This window comes from Salmo salar, chromosome 06 (assembly GCF_965601325.2).
Source record: "Salmo salar chromosome 06, fSalSal1, whole genome shotgun sequence".
In the NCBI taxonomy this organism is placed as follows: Eukaryota; Metazoa; Chordata; class Actinopteri; order Salmoniformes; family Salmonidae; genus Salmo; species Salmo salar.
In genome coordinates this window covers 41102108-41110816 of record NC_138296.1, presented here as the reverse complement: position 1 = coordinate 41110816, position 8709 = coordinate 41102108, and positions in this window count along the sequence as shown.

The following is an 8709-nucleotide window of genomic DNA, read 5'->3' as shown; positions in this document are numbered from 1 at the left end:
CAATTGATTGGACATGATTTGGAAAGGCACACAAATGTCTATATACAGTTGACAGTGCATGTCTGAGCAAAAACCAAGCCATAAGGTTGAAGGAATTGTCCATAGAGCTTCGAGACAGAATTGTGTCGAGGCACAGATCTGGGGAAGGGTACCAAAAAATGTCTGCAACATTGAAAGTCCCCAAGAACACAATGGCCTCCATCATTCTTAAATGTAAGAAGTTTGGAACCACCAAGACTTTCTAGAGCTGCCTGCCCGGCCAAACTGAGTAATTGGGGGAGAAGGCTCCCAAGTGGCGCAGCTTTCTAAGGCACTGCATCTCAGTGCTTGAGGCATCACTACAGACACCCTGGTTCAATTCCAGGCTGTATCACATCCAGCCATGATTGGGAGTCCCATAGGGCGGCGCACAATTGGCCCAGCGTCGTCTAGGTTTGGCTGATGTAGGCCGTCATTGTAAATAAGAATATGTTCTTAACTGACTAGTTAAATAAAGGTTAAATAAAAAGGTCTTTGGTCAGGGAGGTTATCAAGAACCCGATGGTCACTCTGACAGAGCTCCAGAGTTCCTCTGTGGATTTGGGAGAACCTTCCAGAAGGACAACCATCTCTGCAGCACTCCACCAATCAGGCCTGAATGCCAAGCGTCACATCTGGAGAAAACCTGACACCATCCCTACGGTGAAGCATGGTGGTGGCAGCTTCATACTGTGGGGATGTTTTTCAGCGGCAGTGACTGGGAAACTAGTCAGGATCGAGGGAAAGATGAATGGAGCAAAGTACAGAGAGATCCTTGATGAAAACCTGCTCCAGAGCACTCAGGACCTCAGGCGAAGGTTCACCTTCCAACAGGACAATGACCCTAAGCACACAGCCAAGACAACTATGAATGACCCAGAGCCCGTACTTGAACCTAATCCAACATCTCTGGAGAGACCTGAAAATGGATGTGCAGTGACGCTCCCCATCTAACCTGACAGAGCTTGAGAGGATCTGCAGAGAAGAATGGGAGAAACATACCCCAAAAGACTCAAAGCTGTAATCTCTGCCAAAGGTGGTTCAGTAAAGTACTGAGTAAAGGGTCCGAATACTTATGTAAATGTGATATTTCAGTATTTTTGTTTATACATTTGCAAAAAAATTAAAACCTGTTTTTGCTTTGTCATTATGGGGCATTTTGTGTGTAGATTGATGAGGGAAAAGGAAAAAATGTAATCCATTTTAGAATAAGGCTGTAACTTAACAAAATGTGGAAAAAGTCAAGGGGTCTGAATACGTTCCGAATGCACTGTATATCTGAAGAATACTTGGATAGAATATTACATGTACAGCAATAGTTGAATAGGATGGACTTGACTAGAATACAGTATATACATATGAAATGGTTTAAACAGTATGTAAACATTATTAAAGTGACCAGTGTTTCATGTCTATGTCCATTGGGCAGCAGCCTCTAAGGTGCAGGGATGAGTAACCGGGTGGTAGCCGGCTAGTGACAGTGACTAAGTTCAGGGCAGGGTACTGGGTGGAGGCCGGCTAGTGATAGCCATTTAATTTGATGCACCTGTACTGACCTAGCCTTCTGGATGATAGCGGGGTGAACAGGCCATGGCTCACGTGGCTGGCGTCCTTGATGATCTTCTTGGCCTTCCTGTGACACCGGGTGCTGTAGATAACCTGAAGGCCAAGCAGTGTGCTCCCGGTGATGTGTTTGGCTGACCGCACCACCCTCTGGAGAGCCCTATGGTTGCGGATGGTGCAGTTGCCGTACCAGGAGGTGATACAGCTTGACAGGATGCTCTCAATTGTGCATCTGTAAAAGTTTGTGAGGGTCTTAGGGGCCAAGCCGAAATTCTTCAGCCTTGTGAGGTTGAAGAGGCACTGTTGCGACTTCTTCACCACACTGTCTGTGTGGGTGGACCATTTCAGATTGTCACTGATGTTTATGCTGAGGAACTTAAAGCTTTTCACCTTCTCCACTGCATCCCCGTCGATGTGGATGGCGGCGTATTCCCTCTGCTGTCTCCTGAAGTCCACAATCAGCTCCTTCGTTTCGTTGACGTTGAGGGACACGTTCTTTTCCTAGCACCACTCCACCACTCCACCTCCTCCTTGTAGGCTGTCTCGTCGTGGTTGGTAATCAGGCCTACTACTGTTGTGTAGTCTGCAAACGTGATGATTGAGTTGGAGGTGTGTGTGGCCATGCAGTCATGTGTAAACAGAGAGTACGGGAGAGGTCTGAGCACGTACCCTTGTGGGGCCCCTGTGTTGAGGATCAGCGTAGTGGAGGTGTTGTTGCCTACCTTCACCACCTGGGGGCGGCCAGTCAGGAAGTCCAGGACCCAGCTGCACAGGGTTGGGTTCAGACCCAGGGCCCCAAGCTTAATGATGAGCTTGGAGGGTACTACAGTGTTGAAGGCTGAGCAGTGTGCAGTGCGATGACGATTGCATCATCCGTGGATCTATTGGGGCGGTATGCAAATTGCAGTGGTTCCATGGTATCGGATAAGGTGCAGGTGATACGCTCCTTAACTAGCCTCTCAAAGCACTTTATGATGACAGAAGTGAGTGCTAGCCATTTAGTTCAGTTACCTTCGCTTTCTTGGGTACCGGAACAATGGAGGACATAAGGGCTGTGTTTCATGTAGGCTTACCCTGGTGAGACATTTTGATGTTTGTAAATCTCTCTTGGACAAGGTGACTTTTAGCAATATATTCAGCTCTATTTACTCTCAGATTTGAAAATGCTAATTAGCATCAAAGTATACATCATGCAAGACTACAAATCGCTGCAAGTTCCTGCATGTCATCTCTAGCTGGCACCTTTGCGAACAGGATAATTTAAAGAAATTTGTAAGAATTTTTTCATTACTACATTTAGATATTCTTGCCTTTTCCTCGATTCATCAGTCTCGTCCGGATTATCATGGCATTTGTAGTCCTTTATGATAGCCACATTAGCAGCTAATTAGAATTTCATTTTGGGGGGGTAAATACAGGCATAAATACAGTAAATACAATAAATAAATACAAATAAATATTGATAAAAGTCGCCTTGTCCTAGAGAGATTTACATGGTTATTAAAAGTCATACACGAAACACAGCCCTTATTTTAAGCGTTTTAAAATCCCCTATGGGAAAAATGAATGGTGGAAAAACAATTGGAACCATTTCCCTGTTTGACAACTAAGTTTTATCGGTATTATGACTCATACTGTGGACTCTATGGACATATAGCAATGAACGAAACAGTGGCAACCCGTCTTTCAGAGCCCCAATTTTTTTGCAATCCCCCCCCCAAAAAAAAATTATGTTATTTTGGCATTATTACGTGTCACATATCAGTTTTCAAACAATGTAAAAAAATATATTAAAAAATCATTGAGTTAATAAAGCCGCATACAAACATGGTCTCTTTTTTTCTTTCTTGAGTAAGGCAGCTCCAAAATGCAGGTGTTTCAGCCTACCTCATTGCTTTCTATGGTGGTGGGGCAGCCAGCGGAAAATACAGAGCGTAGGTCTTGGTAATGTTCTTAAGTTGTGCCATGATTAGCTCAGTGTTCTGTCACTCGTGGGGACAGTACGTCACCGCCAAGTCTAAGGGTAAACCTCGAAAATTCAAGCCCCTTGGGTGCTGCCATAGAGTTACATTAGAAGTGCCCATCCAAGAAGGCTCAAGGTCATTGGCCACAGATAAAATGATGTCAAATTACGTTATATCTACAGTAGCTTTGATTGGACTGTCAACATCATACTTTCAAAATCTTAGCTTTCAGGCATCATCATGAATCATGTCGACAATCTACTGGCAAATCCTTTTTAATCCTTGTCATATGAATATAAATAATGAAGAGAAATCATAGATAAAACTTATCGGTGCTCATGGGCCATTGGACATAAACGTTACACAACAAGTTTGGAGTGGTTTGGAAGGAATCAGTGACAGTAGCTAACTGCAAGCGTTGCAAAGCAATCACTAGCCTGCTATTCAGTGGAGTGGCTCTGTGGTCTCGAATCTGGGATTAAGTGTCTCTTTTCCAAGTTTAAAATTATAAATTATAAATCATGCTGTCAATGAAGCGTGATTTGTACCGCGCTCCAAACATCTGTTAACTCGGAACTGCGAAAACTTGACTTCAGTGAGTTCAAGACTACTGGGAATTCCGGAAAAAAGGATCTCCGACTGGGAAATACGTTTTGAATGGTCATCCAACTCGGAATTGTAAGTCGGGAACTCAGGCCTCTTTCTAGAGCTACGACCTGAAGATCAGTGACGTCATCATGATTCAACCTTGGTTTTTTCAGAGTTCCCAGTTGAAAGCACTATAAATCCAGAGAAGGCCAGACTTTGATGACAAAATTTGCCAAGAAAGGCCTGCCGTGCCACCTTCCTGTTTAAGTGAGCACAGCACAACAAGGTGAGTCCAAAAATGTATTGTATGCTGCTGCATAAATTATGTAATATGCCAGGGAGATATGTATACTGTATCTTCAATCGATCGCTGCCTGCATCTGCCCGCCCGTCCAGCATCACTACTCTGGATGGTTCTGACTTAGAATATGTGGACAACTACAAATACCTAGGTCTCTGGTTAGACTGTAAGCTCTCCTTCCAGACTCACATCAAACATCTCCAATCCAAAGTTAAATCTAGAATTGGCTTTCTATTTTGCAACAAAGCATCCTTCACTCATGCTGCCAAACATACCCTCGTAAAACTGACCATCCTACCGATCCTCGAGTTCGGCGATGTCATTTACAAAATAGCCTCCAATAACCTACTCAATAAACTGGATGCAGTCTATCACAGTGCCATCCGTTTTGTCACCAAAGTCCCATATACTATCCACCACTCCGTCCTGTACGCTCTCATTGGATGGCCCTCGCTTCATACTCGTCGCCAAACCCACTGGCTCCAGGTCATCTACAAGACCCTACAAGGTAAAGTCCCTCCTTATCTCCGCTCACTGGTCACCATAGCAGCACCCACCTGTAGCACGCGCTCCAGCAGGTATATGTCTCTGGTCACCCCCAAAGCCAATTCCTCCTTTGGCCGTCTCTCCTTCCAGTTCTCTGCTGCCAATGACTGGAACGAACTACAAAAATCTCTGAAACTGGAAACACTTATCTCCCTCACTAGCTTTCAGCACCAGCTGTCAGAGCAGCTCACAGATCACTGCACCTGTACATAGCCCATCTATAATTCAGCCCATACAACTACCTCTTCCCCTTATTTATTTTGCTCCTTTGCACCCCATTATTTCTACTTTGCACTTTCTTCCACTACAAATCTACCATTCCAGTGTTTTACTTGCTATATTGTATTTACTTTGCCACCATGGCTTTTTTTGCCTTTACCTCCCTTATCTCACCTCATTTGCTCACATTGTATATAGACTTATTTTTCTACTGTATTATTGACTGTATGTTTGTTTTACTCCATGTGTAACTCTGTGTTGTTGTATGTGTCGAACTGCTTTGCTTTATCTTGGCCAGGTCGCAATTGTAAATGAGAACTTGTTCTCATCTTGCCTACCTGGGTAAATAAAAGTGAAATAAAATCTAAGAAAGTAATGCTAAGTGTACAAGTAGTAAGCTGTTAGTAGCCCATGTGCCTCACCCTAATATTTTGGTCTTTTTACCGCTCTTAATTCGCCAACTGTTTTGACTTGGTGGTGCACATGTAGCCTATAACCTGTTTTAGAGAAATGTAATCAACAAATTTTGTAAGAGCCTTCATTGACTTGGTGTACAGGGAGAACACTGTAAGAATGACCCATGTTCTGAATTCTGTCACTGTACATTTCAAAAGTGCTAAACAAATTGTTATATAGACTACTTCTGTCCTAGCTCGCTCATTAATGTCTTAATCGTAATTACGGATTGACTCTTATCCGCTTGTCGTCCCCTTATGCCATAGTTTGTACATCTCAAATGTCATTAGAAACCACATTTGTTTAAGCAAGTCAGCCATATCAGCTTTGTTTTTATAAAAGGCAGTAAATGAAGCTGAATGATCTGTTTCGCTGGCAGACAAGGCTCCGCTGATAGCCAAGTGTAGCAGTGGTAAGATGTTGGGACAGCTTTATGTAGGCCCTAACAGTTTGTGGGCACCATTTGTCACCTTTATAGTGCAATTAATGTATTGTTTAGTGCTGTGTTGTGTAGTGGCTTTGCTGGCATGCATCCTACGTATTATTCATTTTTTTGCCCCACCAAGATTTATGTGCTAAAATCGCCACTGGAACCACAATGATTTGTCTTTCTTAACATTAATATGCCTCTGTGTGTTTGTAAGCTCAAGTGGGCAGTGATGTCCAATGGGCCTTCGAAAAACAAAATACTTTTTCTGTCTGTTATCATAGAATATGGGGTCGTCCTGCAGGTTGTTTCTGAAACGAATTAAATATTTGTCAGAACCCATTGAGTCTAACATAGGGAGGGTTTCCTCCCAAGGTCAAGAGAGAACGCCCCCTGCCCTGTTGTCCATTCCAGCCGCTAACAAGCTACTTGTATCTGTGGTCTCATGTCAACAACATTGATGTGATGATTAAGCTCGTCACCTGGAAGCTTATCCATATATGGTCTACCTACCGGTTTATTGAAACTCTACACTCAACCTGTTGTGATATGTTGAATTTGATTACTGTAACCAATTATTGCAAGGCACATTATGATGCAAAACCAGGTATAAACAGAGATGAACAAGAAAGTAAGGCTTTGAGAAAATGTACTTGAGATCTGTACTAGAGTTTTTTTCCCAAGGGCCCCGGCATGTATGTCTCTGCATGTCTTTGTCAACAAAACATCTAATACTCTGAAAGCCATCTTGATCTTTCTTTATTATTGATTACCCCGAGACCTTCACTGTCATTGAAAGTAACATGATAATTGTTGTTTGAACAGAACTGAAAAAGTAATATGTAGCCTCATATCTTTCATATAATGTTCAATTTGCTTCGATAATAAGCGTGCTGAGTCAGAGATGTCCTTCTTGTTCTTTGGGAGATGTAGGCATATTTTCAGTCCTACAGAACAGACAGTTATGAACCACTAGCTCCCTTTCCTTGCACAGCATGAGAGGAAGTAGTGGGTGGGTGCGAGCCAAAGAAAACCTCCTGACACAGTGCAACTCTGAAGCAGGCTATCCACTGAGTCTTCTCTCTGGCTCAGAGCACTCTCAGTTTCACTACCCCCAGATGGCCTCTCACAGTCTTTCTCAGACAGCTACTGTTAGAATACTCAGTAGACACTTGAGAGCAGCTGAGCCCACAACCCTGTACCAGAACAGTGCCATGTTATTTTAAAGCTTGGATCTCTGTTTGTAAAACATTCATTGGAGACTTGTGCATGTAAAAGGAGCAAATTAGAGAAAACAGTAACCCGCTATGTAAAGAGAGGATTACACTATTGTTGCCGTTGGCCCTAGGATTTCCCAGACTCCCACTGTTTCTTGAGAGAGAATAAACTTAACTTAATTCTGCCCTCTGTTGAAGATACAATAATGATATACATCATGCTAGGGGGCAAAACAACAAAAACATTCACTTCAATACACAGACATAAACAAAAGAAAGAAAGAGGTTGAAATAGGTGTCTCGGTAGAGGTTTGCGATTATTTATATAGCCTGAATTTGTATAATGTTGCGAAGCAATGGCTCCATGCCTAAAATGTCCACTAGAGAGCACTGTCCACAATGCATAACTATAGCCAGAAGTCTCCTCAGAAGACACATTTAGTCTACCACTGCACTCAAATGCAACTATTTCACCCGCATCTTAGGTGCAGATAATATGGACAATTTTATGCTGTTTTACCTCTAATGAGATATTTGTAATTAAAGCATTCTGTATGTTTTTGTTTCACATGTTGCATTTTAGTCATTAGGCCTACTGTAAGTTTTCCCATGCATTCAAACTTAAACAATAGTGAAGTTCCAGGCACACAAGTTATAACAACAAAGTACTGCTATTGGCAGAGTAGACACTCCCTTGTTCTCTGGCAAGTTTTACATCCCATAGTCTGAGCCAAGTTTAGAGGCCAACCAACCCAATCTCTCCTTTTCTATCACACTCCCTGTGATTGGTGAACTTGATCGCAGTTTCCATGTGTTTATTGCCAGATAGATTTGATGTTGCTATATTAAGAAGGTTGTTACTATGTTTGGTTGTGCAGTAGGATACATATTGACACACTGTCCAGAAATAACTTGTTACATAGACTACAGCAGGATACTAATTCATGTTTTAGTACTAACAAGAAGAGGCCGCTGTAACATGTTGAACCAGCGAAACCAGCTGTAAAGTACCCTCCCTGCCCGGACTCTCCCAAACCCACATGCCGGTGCTACAATTACTACAACTACTACACTGAAGCATGACTGGTGTTCAGAGTGAGATTGTTTCAGCAGACAAGGGGGTGAGGGGTCAGTCAGATGCATGAATGGAATGAATGAAAGGGAGTGTTGTCTGTCCCACCAGAGCGTTATGAAAGGACATTTCTGTCTACCTGTGTTCCTGCGTCTGTTTCGTTTTCACTGGAACACTACGTTTCTGTTCTCAGATCAGCCTGTGTGATGAGAGACGGGGCACACTGCAGTGCTCTTATGCAACAATGAGGAGTGGGGGGAAGGGGAGAGGGGGAGGGAGGGAGAGCAAGAGACAGAGGGAGAGCGAGAGAGAGGAAGGGAGAGAGGGAGGGAGAGGGT